This window comes from Camellia sinensis, chromosome 2, assembly GCF_055761805.1.
Source record: "Camellia sinensis isolate YWXY chromosome 2, ASM5576180v1, whole genome shotgun sequence".
In the NCBI taxonomy this organism is placed as follows: Eukaryota; Viridiplantae; Streptophyta; class Magnoliopsida; order Ericales; family Theaceae; genus Camellia; species Camellia sinensis.
In genome coordinates, this window is record NC_138962.1 from 118574579 (window position 1) to 118592511 (window position 17933).

Sequence of the window (17933 nt, forward strand, 5' to 3'; positions counted from 1 at the left end):
GGCCAGTCAGAAAGGACCATCCAGACTCTGGAGGATTTACTGAGAATGTGTGTCCTTGATTTTCAGGGAAACTGGGAAAGTCATTTGCCCTTAGCTGAATTTGCCTACAACAACAGCTATCATTCAAGTATTGGTATGGCGCCTTTCGAGGCATTGTATGACAAAAAATGTAGATCTCCGATTTGCTAGGCAGAAGTTGGAGACGGGCCTTTGCTTGGGCCCGAGATTGTATATGAAACGACTGAGAAAGTGAAACTGATACAACAAAGACTGAAAACTGCACAGAGCAGACAGAAAAGTTATGCTGATGTTAGAAGACGAGACAGAGAGTATGAAGTGGGTGATCACGTGTTTATGAAAGTGACACCGATGAAAGGCCAGACTCGCTTTGGAGTCAAAGGCAAGTTAGCGCTGAGATATGTCGAACCGTATGAGATTATTAAGAAAATCAATCCGGTGGCGTATCAAGTTGCGCTTCTTCCTGAAATGGAGCATATGCATAACGTCTTCCACATCTCTATGTTGAGAGACTACCTCCGGGATCCTTTCCATGTAATAGAGCCTACTCGTGTAGTGCTGAGTGATGACTACACTTACGAGGAACGGCCCATACAGATTGTGAACAGATGGATCAAAAAGTTGAGAAACAAAGAGATCCCGCCAGTGAAAGTCGACTGGCAAAACCATGATGGCATGTATGCCACTTGGGAAAGGGAAGATGACATGGCTAAAAGATATCTTGAACTGTTTCCACTAAATCCTGCTTTCTTCCAGAATGAAGGTAACTCGAGTTTAGAGGACTAAACTCTTTATAAGGAGGGGAGACTGTAATAACCCTCGTCACTGTTTACCGAATAACCACTGATTACCATTAAACTGAACTGATTATGACTGATAATTGAACTGAATGAAATATTGAACTGACTGACTGAAATTTGAAACTGAATTGATTGAGTACATCTGTTTGAATTGCATTCTATCTGTTGATTGTTTATTTGATCTGTTCATACTTTAGTGTTTAAACTGCTAACTGAAGGCCTTATCGGCGGCCGAATCGAAAATCGATTAGTGTTTTATGATCATCATAATTTATGTGATTTTATAGCATATTTATCCGAAAACTGATTAGGTATGATTAAATTAGATTAAATGGTACCAAATTGCATGAAATGGACTTATTTACAATTAGACCACTTAGTGGCCACTACTTCACACAAATTGAACCTTTGCATACTTGAATCAAAACATTTAATTTGTCCCTTCTCCTTGTTCAACCGGCCATAGAGAGAGAGGAAGGGAGAGAGTTGAATTGTTCTAGAGAATTGGCTTGAAAGGCTTGAAGAGATCATAAGAGATTTGCCTATTGGACTTCTACACTTGTAATTGAAGCTCTAGGTAAAGACTTCAGCCTCTCATTGTTGTGTTTAAGCTTATTCATGCAAGATTCTTGAGCCTCTAGTGATTTAAGTCTAGAATTGGTTCATTATTGTTGAATTATAGCTTAATCTTTGCATGCATGGCGTACTCTTGCATTTTTTTGAGGTTGTTCTTCATGGATTTTTGCATGCATGTTCATGTTAATGCTTAGGACCATGTTTTCATCTTGTTTTTGAAAGATTTGGCTCTCTAGAGCATGAAATTGAAGCTTTGAATTGGTCTTAATCCATGCATGTTGCATGTTCTCCATATTCATGAAAATTGGTTTGAAATTGAGTTTGAATTAAACACCCTTGGGCTTTGATTTCTCAAATTGAGTTTTGAATCATGTTTAACTATGAGTTTATAAGAGTTTTCCAGAAAATGGGCCCAAGAGGATCGGTTTTGATGCATTTAAACTTGAGTTTGAGCTTGGAGGTGCAATCTGGGTTTTTCAGATTTTGCGCTCTCGCTCGAGCGGGGAAAGTGGCGCTCGAGCGCGGAATCCGAGCATCCAGTATCTTTGCACTGTTTTACAGTCCGCTCGAGCGGGGGATTGGACGCTCGAGCGGAGGCAACTGTATCACGCTCGAGCGGCCGTTGAGCATCCGTCGAGCGGAGATTTCACCCATCCAATACTTTTACAGTACGCTCGAGCGGAAGATTTGACGCTCGAGCGTGTACCTTTGTTGCATGTCCGCTCGAGTGGGTAAACCTGCGCTCGAGCGGGACTCTGTTTTTCTGAAAATTCTAAAACTGTCTTCTGATCACATCTTTGCATCCTCATCCCATTCTAGGCATTCTTAGGCCTAGTTTAAGACATCTTGTTGAGGATATAGATGTAGAACACACCGAGGCAAATTAGGAATTAAGTTATTATCTTTCCCAACTGTGTAGCTTAGTGTGTGTTCATCCTGTGAACTGCGTAGGGTTGGCTTTCCAAGGAGACGCTCTAGCTTACTGTAGCCCAAAACTCTGTGAGTAACATCTGTGTAAAGATATGTTCAAAAATGATTATCTTCTGAACAATTGAACTGTACTGCTTTCTAAACTGATTACTGTTAACTGATTGAATGTATGTCCTATATTCTGAACTGTATTGTGGCATCCTTAGCACCTACTGTTTATTGTTACTGCTACAGAGATCTCTGTCGGTTCCCTCGTTGGAACCACTACTGTTTACTGACTGATGGCCATCATTTACTGTTTAGTCTTTAAGACCTACTGCTTACTGTACTGTTATGCTAACGGATGTACCACATATGACTGAATGACTGATATACTGAAACAATGAACTGTTTGAATTACGGTAAGGACATTCATTCTTAACCCCTTTACGCATTGTGTTATTCACTAGGCTTTAGCTCACTGCTCATATATATATGTAGGTGTACAGGCACCAGACCGCGGCTAGAAGCGTCGGGGTAAACTCCAGTTTTGTCAAGCCAACTACTGCACCTCACTGCGAGGTTTCGAGCCTGCCATGCTATGGCTTAGGGGTCTTTTATTCCCCCCCTTCTGTCTCTGTACCTGTTTTGTAAACTGTATAGACTGTTAGCACTGCACTGTACTGTACTGTAATTAGGGATTGAGTCCCTGATCGAAATGAATGTAAATATTGTGCATACTGTTCTGTACCGTTTATGTATATATGTATGAAAAGTCTTTTTGCATACAGACTGTCTCAACTCATTGGACATTGTTTATCTACTGTTTTGGCTTCCGCCAGGCCCTGTACTCTGTTTTACTGTATTATTGTTAAGCAGGCTTTCGGTAATCCCGGATTACTGGCCGGTTACGGTACTAAACCCATAGGGCCGGGTTTGGGTCGTGACAGTTACTATTAGTATCCCATCAATTATATTGGACTACCATTTTTTAGCTGTTTTTTTTTTAAATTTATTTATTACAATAATAACCTTAAATGAAATTACTAAAAAGGATATCAATAATTTTGGAACACCCCATTTCACAATTAAGTCCACACACCCACTACATCATGAGTTAGAGTTTATGAGAGCACCCACCTCCATCACCATCCATCCATCTTCTCCAAATTCAACCTTCAAAACATATCCACCCTCAAAACCTTAAAAACCCTTTGGCAGCAATATTCCGGCGATAGTGGTGGCAACCATTTGATTATCTACACTTTTTCGGTAATGACAATAAGTGAAAGTTTTTCCGACTACAAATTCATGAGACGAGAAGAGTACAACAATAAAAACTCAAAAGATTCATAGTTTTGATGGTGTTCTTAGTTTAGAAGAGATTAGCCTTGTAAGGTAAGTTTCTTGAAGAAAAAAGGTAAAAATAATAAAAAAAAATTCGTTATTTTTTCGGGACTGAACTCCTGAATATAGGACCGAAATTCGGGAACATAGGTCTGAACATTGTTCATTTGTTCTGGAACAGCTAATCGAACATTTTTTATTTACTCGGGAACATATAATCAAAACTCTTGGAAATCGCAAAACCCACAAAGAAAAATTTTGAATCAACAATAAAAAAAATTTACATTTATTTTCTCAGATCATGAACAAATGTGGAGATGAAATAATAATCACTTTCGTGAGTTTTGTTAAGATTTTTAGGAGAGAGGCTTTTTGAGGTGTGGGAGTGTGCATTCAATTAAATGGGTGAAATGTTTTCACAAGGATAATTTGGTATTATTTAGGGGGAATGGGGAAGAAATTTTAAGGGTTTTGAAATTTATAAGTAGGTGTCCAAAGAAATGAAGAATCCAAAATAATTGATAGGGTGCTAATAGCAGTACTCAAACTTTTATTTTAAATAGCTGTTATAAGGTATTTTGGAAAAACTCAAAATATGAGACACATTTGTGTCAATACTATAAAGGGGGGATTGTAGTCCATTGGACTAGCTCTTGGACTATTTAGTTAGAAAGGATTTGTATTCCATGTTTTTTTTGTTTTTTTATTTTTTATGATTAAATGTTTGAAAATGACTATTTTATTAAATCTAATGTTTGATTAGAATATTATGAAGGATAAATGCTTAATAGATTGTTTTATCATTTTCAGTTGTTTACTAAGTAATATCAATACTAAATCTGTCTTTAATATTTTAATTTTTTTAGCTAGATTAAATAAAAATTTATTTTTCAAATTAAATAAATAAAACATCAATAAAAATTTATGTTATTTTTAAAATAAAATTTTAAATAAATTTAGGGTAAATTACAAATATATCCCCCTAAGGTTTGTTTAAAATACAGATTGGCCCTCGTGATTTGAAAAATTACAAATATCCCTTATTAGAATTTTTTATTTAACAGAATTTACGGAAAAAATAAAATTCATAATTATTCTTCTATATAATAATAAAATTACATAAATTATTAATTGAAACATATTTTAACATTATTAAAAACTGTTAATTGACTTGATGATTTATTAATAAAATGGACAATTTGTTATGAAATTAGAAACCTAAAGGGATAGAATGTAATTTTCAAAACCACATGAGGTGATTTGTACTTTAATAAAACCTCAAGGGGTGTATTTGTAATTTATCCAAAAATGTATTTAAAAAAAATAATACATATTAAATAATGAAATTAAATAAAAACTAATAAAAATTAAATAATGAAATTAAATAAAATATCAACAAAAATTTAAAATAAAACATCTATAAAAAAATTCTTTAAAAAATTAAATAAATAAACATCAACAAAAATAAAACAAATTTATTTTATTTTATTTTTTAATTGAGATTTTTATATTTTATTTATTTTACTAAATATAATACATAGTGAAATCAAATATTTAGAGGGCAAATGTTTCGTTTTACAACTTAATCCAATAGGATTCCAATCCCACCATTTTTATCCCACATTTGGAATGACTCCATAGGAGATTGGACATGGAATACAATCCCTCCCTCTAATCATTCCAAACAAACACCATCTAGGTAGATACAAGATAGATGTTTTGAGTATATACATACTAGAGCCTAGAGGGTGTGTCCGAATATAAAATATAAAACTTAAATTTAAAAATATACATGTCATATGTTGTTAAATTGGTAAAGATATTTCTTAGATCTAAGATTACGGGTTCAAACTCCATTCACTTCCGTATATAAATTTTTATTTTAAATAACTATTATAAGAGTATTTTAGAAAAACTCAAAATATGAGACACATTTCAACACTATCCGAAGAATTTACATAGTAGTAGTATAGACAGAAGATAGAAGATGAAAATAGAAGATACATATACATATATGTAAGTAGATTCCTAATAGTCCTAATTTTAAGATTCAAATCCCCAAATCTCAGGATGCTATGGACTTCAAAGTGTCTCACTCATTTCATAAACAAGTCTTCAAATGAATGGGAGGTTATTCAAGCCTCATTTCGCAAATGACTTTTTTAGTCAAAAAGTCACTAAAAAAATTAAAAAGTCAATAATCCATACCAAAAAATTAAAAATTTTCTTCTCTCTACTTTTTACACATATTTTCATAAAAAGCCAAAAAATCATCCTAAACATATTAATTTTTTTTACATCACATTTTAATCAAAAAATCAAAAAATTACTAAAAAAACCTATTCCCAAATGAAGCCTCAGAGTAACAAGTGGCCAGCCAGAACCAGACGTTGGACGAATTTGCCAAATTCCCTTCAGCAAAGTTTAGCTTATATGTCATTTAAATAGCAATGCAGTCTCTTCCATCAAATCTGGTTATCAGCAAGTTTGGAATTTTGAGACGAAAAAGTGACAGCAGACATACATCTCCCTAGGAAGAGAGCATGGAAATGGAACTTGGAAAAGCAAATTGACAACATCAAAACTAGACAAAAGAGCCCCATAAAAAGGGGTAAAACTCATAATACCAAATACAAAGCTTCCATAAACATCCTCAAAACACACACGCATGCACACACAGACAGCATATGATTATACAAGGATCTTATTGAGAGTGAAGTAGATAACCATCCAGCACATTAAAAAGAAAGAACATGAAACCACTTAAAAGAGCCAAAACAGAAAAAGACACAGCTCCAAATCAAAATTAGTATGTCAGGAGGCTGCATACTGGTAACTTCATAGTCAAGAACGATATGGCTCCATCTGATCAAATGGAAGGTACCTTCGTTGTTCTTATGTACCTCAACCTTATTTTACTCTTCACTTTGAGAACCATATCAATCTCTGCAGATTCTTCCATGACCTGTTATAACAACCAAGAAACATATATGAAGTCAAAGAAGTAACGGTGTATTGTGTATTAGTGCAAATTGAGTAATCATTAGCGGGAACGATGTGTGTCTGAGTGTTTTGTGTGTGTGTATAAACTGTGCACTTTTACGATATTTTCCAAGAATATAGATAAAAAACAATGCCTAATTAATATACATTTTGGGAGGGGAAAGATTGAGTATACATTTAACCTTTGGCATAATATATAAAGTGGTGATCCCAAGACTTGAACCCATAACCTCAAGGTTATTAGGTCAAGTCTTAACCATTGAATCAATGGTCATCCCTATTTTCCAAGAATACAGATCTGAGGTTAAAATCTTGCCTCCGACAAATAAACACATAAATTGCTAGATAACAGATGCTGACCTCAGCTTTTGCATGAACTATCTCTTGAAGTTCAGAAGGGAACAACAAGTTGGACCTCTGCTGGATGGTTTTCACAGCATGATGCGCAGCATCCTGAACCACAGGATCATGAGTTGGCACTGCATGCCATCTTGGGCTATGCCCATCTGATTTACAACCAACATCATTATCGCCATTACCAAAGAAAGAACTCAAAACTTTTGACATAATATTGTTTGCATTAAAGTTCAGCAGAACTATATTTTACGATCACAGTGCTACAATCACAGTGACTCCATCATTAAATCTCCACAAAAAGAATATTTTTTTCTAAATCGACCTGTTTGAAGTCCGAAAGATGGTCAAACTAACAAGAGAACAAAACCCAAAATGTCAAAAAACATTTATAAACATTTTCCTTTTCTTGACAATGACAACATAATATCATATAAATCCCACGGGGCTGGCCTGGATCCTGGGGGTGTGCTCGCTCTATGGTCTCATGTTCAAAACCTCCTGTGTGCAAACAATTTCTTGAGGGGCCAGTCCATACGTTTAATTGGGTCTCCTGCTAGTGGACGGTGGGATTGATCCCCCGGCTTAGTCGGTCCTTTGGGCCGGATACCGAGTAATGAAAAAGACAAAAAAAGAAAGCATAGTATCATATAAGGGGAAAACATATCCATGACGAGTTCATCCCCAAATAAATAAATAAATGAATAAGTAAATGAACAAATAAACAATCTGAGGATATGGCCACTAAGAAAAAGGACTACGTAAAGACAATCCAAGGGCTGTTTTCATTGATTTGAAACTTGCAGGGAAGAAACAGGAGTAGGAAATGGACAAAAAAAAAAAAAAGGAAAAAAGGAAAAGAGAAGGAATAAGAAAAGAATAAAATAAAAAGAAAAAAAAAGGCAGAGGGATTCTCAGCCTCGCACACAAAATTACTTGCCACTCGATAATTGCTGCATATACTACATCAATAAAGCCAAGCAGAAATATGGTCCAGTTTCATAGAAAATGGATGGTATTTTTTTTCCCTTACATTTCCCATCATTATTAGTACAGTTACTTTGTGCAATCAGAGATTTTCTTAAATAGTGTTTGATATGATTAAACAATACCATGTCAGCTACGACTTATCGAATAAATACCAAGTCAAAACTAAACGACTTAAAGTTCAATAATCGTTAGCTACCTTTCTTAACACCAAGATCTGACGGGGTTAATGCAGGAGTGTCACCAACATCACCAGCATGCTTGAATTCCTGCAATTCCTTGAAGTTCATCCATGGCTTCACCCAAACTTTTGCCTCATAGAGTTTCTTCTTACCCGCATCAACAGCCTCGAGAGTTATATGGTGCAACGTACCAGCAACCACCTGTTCTTGTGCCTTCACCACCCGCACGAACTCAAAGAGTGTATTCTAAAAAAACATTTAAAGCAAGTGAATATCTAAAGATAACAAAATATCTAATTATGAAGTAAAAGATTTAGAAATGTTAGTTTAATATATTTGTTTTTCGTTTGGAGGGTGCAGATATTATCTAAATGAAATTAATGAGATGACAACTTGTGATCATATGAGAAATGAACAACAAAGTATGTCCAGGACATAAAATTTTGCTTCGATTCAGTGCCCTTCTTGATCTAAGTCTAAAAAGGAGAGAGAAGAGGAAAACAAAGAGAATATTTTTCAAAAAATATGAAAGAAACCAATTAAGAACATAAGTCGATCATTAAACCAATTAGCAAAATAAAAAGTACAATTTCAGCATGCACAAAAAAAGAAAAAAAGAAGCCGCCCAAGCGAAAACCATAGTATTACTACCCTCACCTCAATGATTGTCCATGGTCATTACTCATTTGTGCTGTTCGGGAAGGCATTTTTTTGATTTTTTTTCACTAAAAGACAAATTGGTTACAAAATAAAAAAAAAAAAAACAAATACAAACAAAATATCACATCAAACCCCATAATCATTCCACTTTTTCTCTCACAAACATTACATCCAACCACAAAAAAATCTAATTATCTTCCCAAATACAAAAAAAAATTTCTCCAATAATATCCTACAACTAAAAATACCTACAAAAAAACCTATTTCTCAAACGCCCACATTATGTGATTTACTTTTAAATGCTTGTATGAGCTAAGAATCACAATACTGAGCATGAATTTTAAAAAGAGCTTTATAGAGATGTTCACACCAATCTATTTCAGAATTCAGTTAATATACAGTGTAAGTGCTACTGATTATCTGGCAATCCATAGCCATTCAAATCCCGCAAAGCCAGCACCTCATTCAAGTCCCATAAATTCAGGAATTCCCCCTCACAGCTGACAATGCTCTGGGTTGTTTCCTTCAATAGTTTAGGGCATGTGTGTGATGTAATTAAATCCTAGAGTTTAGCCTTCAATTGTACTGTTCCTTTATTTTATTGTTTTGTAATGTGAACATATTCATTGCAGAAAGAGAGCATCTTTGCTCTGATACCATATAAAGATATAGTCAGCCATAAAAATCTCGCTGAAACTAGGCTAGCTTTACTTCTCCTGGCCTCGGCACCCCTCTTATTCTAGTCCCATGCCTTTCAAACTGCTACATACCTCAATCAATTGGCTTCCCACATCCAATCTTCAACACAAATCCCCTTTCATCACTCTTTTTTTGGGACTCCCCGAACTACCACAAGCTTCATGTTTTTGGCTTCTTGTGTGCCATCCTTGGTTATGACCATACACTAAACATAAACTCAAACCTTGCTCTAATCCTTGTGTCTTCCTTAGTTGTTCCACCTCTCCAAGTGCCTACAAATGCTTTGATCCTTCCACCAGTTGTGTCTTCATCTCTCAGCATGTCATCTTTGATGACTCTATTTTTCCCTTTGCCTCTCATGATTCAGCTCTCACTCGTGTCACTTCCTCTACCATTAATACTCAGTTTATTACCTCTCTCTCTTGCTGGCACCACTCTTGTATTTCTTGTGCCAGTCATGCATATTCCTTCCCACAGTCCACCAGAGCCACAGGTTGTGGAACTTGCACCACTCATGCCCAATGCCCATATGGCTCCGCCTGGGTCTTTCCTCCCACCCACAAATCCCCACCTCCAACTCAGCCTACAGTACCTACCATTTCACATGGTGACTTCTCCTCCCAACCCCTTTCTAAACATTCTACTTCTGAACCTACTTCTTCGGCTTCTAATCCCATTCCCTTCCAACTCAACATCATCTGATACACAATCCCTCCAATCCTTGCTACTCAAATTCATCCAATGGTCATACTTCTCAACCTGCTTCTTCGGCCTATAATCCAATTCCTTCCAATTCAACATCAGAATACACAATCCCTACAATCCTAGCTACTCATATTGATCCTATGGTCATAATTCTCAACCTACTTCTTTGGCTTCTAATCCAATTCCTTCCAACTCAACATCATCTGATAAATGATCCCTTCAAACCTTGTCTACTCATATTCATCATATGGTCAGGTCCAGCAAAAATATTTTTAAACCTAAACAACGCTGTACCACTACCAATCATCCCTTTTCTAAATCCCTTAAAACGTTGATCCTACTCGTGTTTTTCAAGCCCTTGGCACATAGCCATGTCCAAAGTATTTAATGGCCTAGTCCACAATGGCACTTAGGAGATAGTTCCCTCTCAGCCGAGTCAAAACCTTATTGATACAAAGCTTGTTTGGTTGCCAAGGGTTTCCATCAACAATCTAGTATTAATTATACTGGTACAGTTAGTCCAATTGTTAAACCCACTACTATACGAGTTGTCTTGCTCTTGCGCTTGCTCATGGATGGCCTATCCGGCTGCTAGATGTCAACAATGCTTTTCACCATGGCTTCCTATTTGAGAGGTTCATATGCCTCCACTTCCTGAAGTCGTTTTTCCCTCTCATGTTTGCAAACTTTGAAAAGCCATCTACGGTTGTAAACAAACTCCCCGTGCATGATATAAGGAAATCGACATTTTCTTGCTCTCGTGGTTTCACTCAGTCCCAGTCAGATACCTCACACTTTATTTATAATCACAATGATACTACGCTCTTTTTCCTCGTCTCTGTTGATGATCTTATAGTTACTAGGAATGACACATTTTCTATTTCTAAATTTACATGTGCTCTCGCACATCCATTTCAGATAAAGTATTTAGGATCTCTTCATTACTTTGTCAATATTGAGGTCCTCTCCACACTTACTAGTTTATTTCTTTCTCAGCATTAACATATTTTGCAGCATCAAAACACACTATTATGGTTGGCTCAAAAGAAGTTAGCACTCCTTCACCTACTACAAGGTCTCTTGTTCTTCATAATGGCTCCCCATCAGCTCATGCACCAAACATCGCAATGTCATTCGTGCTTTCCAATATTTTCCTATCACAAGATCAAATATCATTTATGCAGTCAATAAGCTTGCTCAGTTATGCATCGACTCTTATTAATTTATGCATCAACTCTCAGTCTCATTGGACAACGACCAAACATTTTCTTTGATATCTAAAGGGCACTCTCAATCATGTTTTATTTTTAAAGCATCATCTCAGTCCCTCCCCTCCAACCCACGCACCCAACAAGTAGAAATGGATTGTTGCCTACTTCTCTACTATAGCCGAGTATTGTGATGTTGCCATTGACGCACAACTCTCTTGGGTCCAATGTCTACTTAGTAAAATGGGTTACCAAAACCCCAATCACATATTGTGATAATATCGGAGCAACTTATCTTTGTGCCAATCTGGTTTTCTGCTCATGTGTGAAGCATATAGCCATTGATTTTCACTTTGTGCGCAACAAAGTCTCTAAAGGTTACTTCAAGTTACTCATGTTGCCACTACTAACCAGATCAATTATGCACTGACTAAACCATTATCTTGACAATGTCTATCTCTTATACAGCTAGGGATTAAATCGATTCGATACAATTAGGGCATGTGATGTAATTTTATCCTAGAGTTTAGCCTTCAGTTGTACTTTTGTGTTTCATTATTAATTTTATTTTGTAATGAGGTTTACAATATTAAGAGAAAAAAAAAAAACCCATATGCAAAAATGGATGATGATTACAACCCACCAGAAAGTGGGATTGTTTTGGGGGGATTGACAAATCAAAAAAAAAAAAAAAAGCATGACAGAAATTGTGTTCAAGCCAAAAGTATAGATATATTAGATATACAAACCCTAGTAAAACAAAAACAAAAACAAAAACAAAAAATTAAGAAAGATAAACCTCTTTTTTGTTGTGTTCTTGGATGGCGAATCGGGCGAGATTATCGATGTCGGCGGTGTTCTGGTTGGATGAATGAGAATCGTGTAGTCCTCCGAGAGTAGCCATGTTTGTGCTACAAATAAAGCCTTCTTCTTGAGGTTGAATTTGAGATACACCTACCACCGCTGGGACTAATATCGCAACAGAGAAGCAGAACAACAAGATAGGCCTCTCTACTTTCATTTCATTTCAGTTTTTTTGGGTGATTTATAGCGTTTTCTTTCACAGTTGCAATACACAATAAAGCTCTGCTCTCTCTCTCTCTCTCTCTCTCTCATCCTTTAATGCCTGAGAGTTTGATACGTGGCGAACGCGTGTCGCTTTCATGCTCTTCCTCAGTAAAAATGTCCTTTGCTTAACTTCTAAGCATTCTGCCACAATAAAGTCAAAGTTTTCGTCTGGAAAGTAAGTTAACTTTTTTTATTTTATTTTTTTTGATATTTTAATTATTTTAATTTGTAATAAAAAATTTTGCTTGATTTTTTTTTTTTTTTTTTAATCTATTTTAGTTAATCTACTTTATATTTTTATAAAAAGAAAAAACCTCATTTCAACCTAGGTAAAATAAGAGCAAAGTAATGTTAAGGGCCATATTTTGATTATATTCGTTTAGTAATCATTCGTTTAATAATCTTACGAACTTTACATTACTCATGTTAGGGGTCATATTTTGATTATATTCATTTATTTGTATCTTAAAAAAGTAGGTTGGGAGCTTCTATTTGTATTAGGGGTGGTCGCGGTTTAGTTACGATCGGAAAATTTCTAATCTGTCATCTATTCGTCGAATTTGTAGATAAAAAAAATTAATTCACATCCGTTCGCCGAATTGACGGATACAGATTGAGCGGATTAATAGATTGGCAAATAGATAGGAATTGATTTGGCAGTTTAAACTTTTATAAATTTTAAATATAATACAACTTGTCAACATTTTTTTTGAATAACAATCTAACTCAATATAACCAAAACATTATCAATTAAATTGTTAAATACCAATAATAAATATATATAAGAAAATCATACATTATTAAAACTATTTCATTACTCTTTTTTTTTAATTCAAAAACTATTTAATTTGATTTTTTTTAAAATAACAAAATTAAGCTTTATATTTTCCACACAAAAATATCAAATATTAATACTTGTCATTTGATAAAATGATTTCTAAATTGAAAACATAACAAAATGTCTAAACTTTTTTTCAATTGAAAACACAAACAGAATATCTAAATAAATTGAAAATACAAAATCTTACAAATTACAAGGAGTGCTCGCGGTTTGGCAATTCGGTTGCGGCCAAAAGAACCTAAAATTCGCCATCCATCCAAAACTAAGCGAATTGGAAAAAAATCAATCCATAACTGTCTGCTCATCATCACACATTTGTCCAAAATGCAGCGCATCGATTTGGTTCGGTCTGTTTGGACGGATCAAAATGTTCACAGAGTACCCCTACTTTGTACTTTAAAATGTAGGTTGAACATCTTAATTTAATGATATTTTTTGAATAATTCTACTTATATCATTAGTTTATTTTTTTTACACTCTTCATATGAGATTTTTTTTTCTTCTAATTTTACCTATGTGTGAAATTACTATTAATGACAAAAGATTAAAATTAAATATATTTTATTATCTCCTTATATCTATTGTTCTTCAATCCCTAATGCTCTTCTTTCTTTTTCAGTTTTTATTCTCTGTTACATATTTCTTTTCAAAAAATAAAAATCTTAGTGTTTTAATCATAGAAGATAGTAATGGATGAAGAAACTGTGATAAAGAACCATCAAAAAAGTGAAATGATGAATTTTTTTAAACTTATTTGGTAGGTTTTCGTTTCTTTTTTTAGAGAGTTCTTCAAATTTTGTTTGATGTGTCAAAATCGAACAAAATAAAATAGTTTATAATCATATTGCCAAACAAAAAATATATATCCGGTAATCTTCTGTCAAAAGAAAGATACATTTCTGATAACCTAAGCCCAAACATTTTAAATCTGTTTGGTTACTCATTATCATGCATTTTCAGTTTCATTTTATGTATATACATATATATATATATATATTTTTTGCTTAGAACGATTATGCTTTTATTTATTACAGCAATGCAAATACAATCATTTAGCTGCTAAACATCTTGAAGGGCACTCATTTGCTGGTAGATTATTTAATGAGGAAACATCCCTGTTAGTTGACATATCAAAGAATATGGTGCGACCGAAAGAGATACTGATTGCATTGAAACGAAGGAATGCCTTTAGTACGACAATAATGAAGACAATCTACAATGCACGTAAAGTGACAGGTGGCTGGACAAATTTATTTTAGTTCGGCCATATGATACTAGAGTAAGCTAATTTGTATAGTAATGTGTCACCGAACAGACACTTCACAAATGGACCCCAACTAATTTCTTATTAAAGTAAAGTAAAAGCATCCAATTGAATGACAACAAATGGACGGAAAAAATTAGTTTGTTGGTAACATAACACTTGAGTAATTCACTTTAGCATTGTATTACCAAAAGTTATCGGTGGAGTGACAAAACTGAAAGAGTTTTTAGTTTAGAGTTAGTTTTGTTATTATAATGGGTGTAATGAGAATCACATTTTTTTTTGTGGTGCAATGAGATAGAGGGTATAAAGAGGTAAATTAGTGGTGTAAGTAGAATTACTCATTATTCTAACCCAAATACAACAATACCCATCATTAATCTTATATCCTTATTTATGACTTGGCTCTCTCTCTACACCTTTTTTTTTTTTTTTTTGAGGGGGGAAGGGGGGGCGGGGTGTGTTGGTTGGTAGCTCGAATTTTTGGTGTCCCAAATTTGCCCAAATGATGTGGCTTGATGATGTAGCGATGATGTGAAAAATAATTAATTAATTAAATTTTTTTAAGATACTAAACCTGATTGTTCTTGATAATATACAATTTCTTGAGATATTTTACCAACTCTTTTTCTAGTAAATTCTACATCTTTAAAAGTACCAGTATTTAATAGATTTTGTAAAAAGGTATACTAGTACTTGATTTTGATCTTGTAACAGATCTTAGATATAGAAATGATGATAAACACTTATAAAAAGGAAAAACTTATTACTTCTTATAATTTTAAGATGTTTTGATTTTAGGTTTACTATACTTCCAAAATAAGAACAGTATCTTAAGATTTTGACCATTACCTGAACGTAATCGGCGTAAGGCTCTAGCGTTGGCAAGCTTCTAGTTTACAAAGGTGGCTAACCTCAACCTTTCCTTCCCTAGATCAGGCTCAGCACAAATCTGTTTCGTTTTCTACTTTAGACCGTAACTTCAAAAACTGTTTATTTGGTTATGTAGGAGATCTAAGATCAATAACTTGACATGTAACGCCCTCAAAAGACATAATATAAATACATCTATCAAAACACAGTCAACTTCAAAAGATCCATCTTCCTTATTGAACTAGGATTTTTCTTGTACAGTTCCACATTTAACATAATAATTACACTTCCATATATAACATAGTTCAATAAGTTATAGGACAAAATAATTAGCCTTAAAGGCTTACAACACTTCAAGGCAATGCCTTGTTACAACAAAAATGGACTCACGGTCCTAAAAAATAAGCTTGGAGCTTCCATATTTACACATCCCAGAGCCTTGGCGCTCTAATCCAAAGCAAAAGAGTATGCTTCAACTTATTGAGATGGTGGCACATCACCACTTCTGGAAATGTTAGATAGGAATGAGCAATATGCCCAGTAGAGATACATTTAACAGAATATCTAATCATTTGAATATCTAAGCGGCATCATCATAACTCAAATAAAATTTTAGAGTTCATGTCCAAAAATTTCACGGTTAAGAAAACAATTACAATTATTTTATTCCATAGCAATCGAAAACTTTTCTCAACACAGGAGGTAAATATGCCATGAATCCCTTGTAGAAGCCCTGTAATACATATACATATGGGTTTACAACTATAACTATTTCCCACATTTGCTGGCTATTAATGTGGCGAGTGGTGGACATCCAAAACCATCCGTTTTTCCACTTTTATCGACTATTATACTGCAGGATCAGTAGACACCCAAAAATGCTTTCCACATTGGTCCGGTTCCCTGCGTGGGTACCAACACAACACCTTGTTCTCAAAACCGACTCCCTACATGGACTGACACTCTATTTACCTCATCTTCTTATCACATTCCAAGTAATCAACTATTCAATAAAACATGAGAATAAATACATGGGTTATAAATTTCCAAGTCCACAATCTCAACTAAAAATACATTAATAATATATTCCAAACTCTAATTATCCACACCATTCAAGGGTTGAAATCCAATTCCATCTAAGCATCATATTTCCCAAATCAAAACTAGGGCTTTAACAAATTTGGGACTTTTACCCCCTCTTTATATATATGATACTACTCAACACCAATATTCATAGTCTATAAGAATTTATTTGAAATTTTAATAAATTTTGGTTAAAATCCCCTTGTTTTAAACATAAGCGTAACTTTTGTTTAATCATCTAAATAAAGTGTGAAAGTCACCACAATACCACATGATCATCTTCAAAACAAAGAGATACTAAGTTAAAAGTAACCCTACCTCAAGGAAGAGCAAGAAGGCTAGACTTTTTTTGAAAAATCCTTCGTAAAATCCAATTCCAATTGGTAAAAATGAAGATCCTTAGGTAAACTCCACCTCTAGTAAGTGATTTTGGCTTGAAACCTATTGAAATGAGAGATATGTGCAGAGGGAAAACAAGGGTTTCCAGACAAAGAGGGAGAGAAAGGAAGAAAGGAAAAGAAAAGTGAAGAAAATGATCTAAAAAATAGTTTTTTAAATGCTGAATTCCCATAGACCGCTCGAACGGTCTTTTCAGCACTAGAGCGGTGAACGATACCTTTCAGTATCTCTGTTTGCAAAATGAGATATTGGGAGCTCGCGATCTTCGCTTGAGCAACCACGTGTTCACTCAAGCGGTCCTTAGGCCTGCAAAATAAACTACTGGGAGCACCTGATCTCTATTCGAGCGGTTTTTTCACCGCTCGAGCGGTCACCTGAAACAAATTGTCACATGACATACCGTAGTAACATACTCTTTTCTAGAAATGAAAAAGATTTACAAAGAAAGAGGTGCCTGTAGACTGTTGGATTGTTAGAGTATTGTTTGCTCTAAGAAGGTTTGAGACCTAGACTTCTTTTTTACTCTAAGTAATTTATGTCCCTTTTTTACTCTCTCTCAAGGCCTTTATATAGGCACTTTGTGGGCTTCGAAGTCTATATTTCAACCTAACCTATAAACATAAAATATTTTACATATTATATTTTATTATTACTAGAAGACAAACAAAAGACAAACAAGCAGGTGGTGTGGCAACATGCCAATTTATTTATGAACAAGAGACACATGGTGGTGTAGTCATATGGGGATGTAATCTTCAACCCATGGTTTTGTCAATCTATAGCATTTTCTAGATTCCATACCCCCTCATCACCCATGATATCACTAAGACCATAGTTTTCATCATATTCTTCAAACATCTCATCCTATCCTTCTAGATTTTGCTCCATTGGATATTTTTTCAAAAATTTACATCATCTTTCAGATAAATATGTCCCCGAATCTACTTGTTTCAAATA

The 17933-nt window shown here is 34.6% G+C and overlaps 1 pseudogene across 1 annotated transcript; it reads right to left on the reverse strand.

Moving 5' to 3' along the window:
- Positions 1 to 6235: 6235 nt before the first annotated feature.
- On the reverse strand, positions 6236 to 12608 carry LOC145820305 (cysteine proteinase inhibitor 6-like; annotated as a pseudogene). The gene is made up of 4 exons (XR_014361573.1): positions 12248 to 12608; positions 8194 to 8422; positions 7014 to 7159; positions 6236 to 6615 (listed from the first exon to the last, which is right to left on the reverse strand). The product of XR_014361573.1 is annotated as a cysteine proteinase inhibitor 6-like (transcript).
- Between the last annotated feature and the right edge of the window lie 5325 nt (positions 12609 to 17933).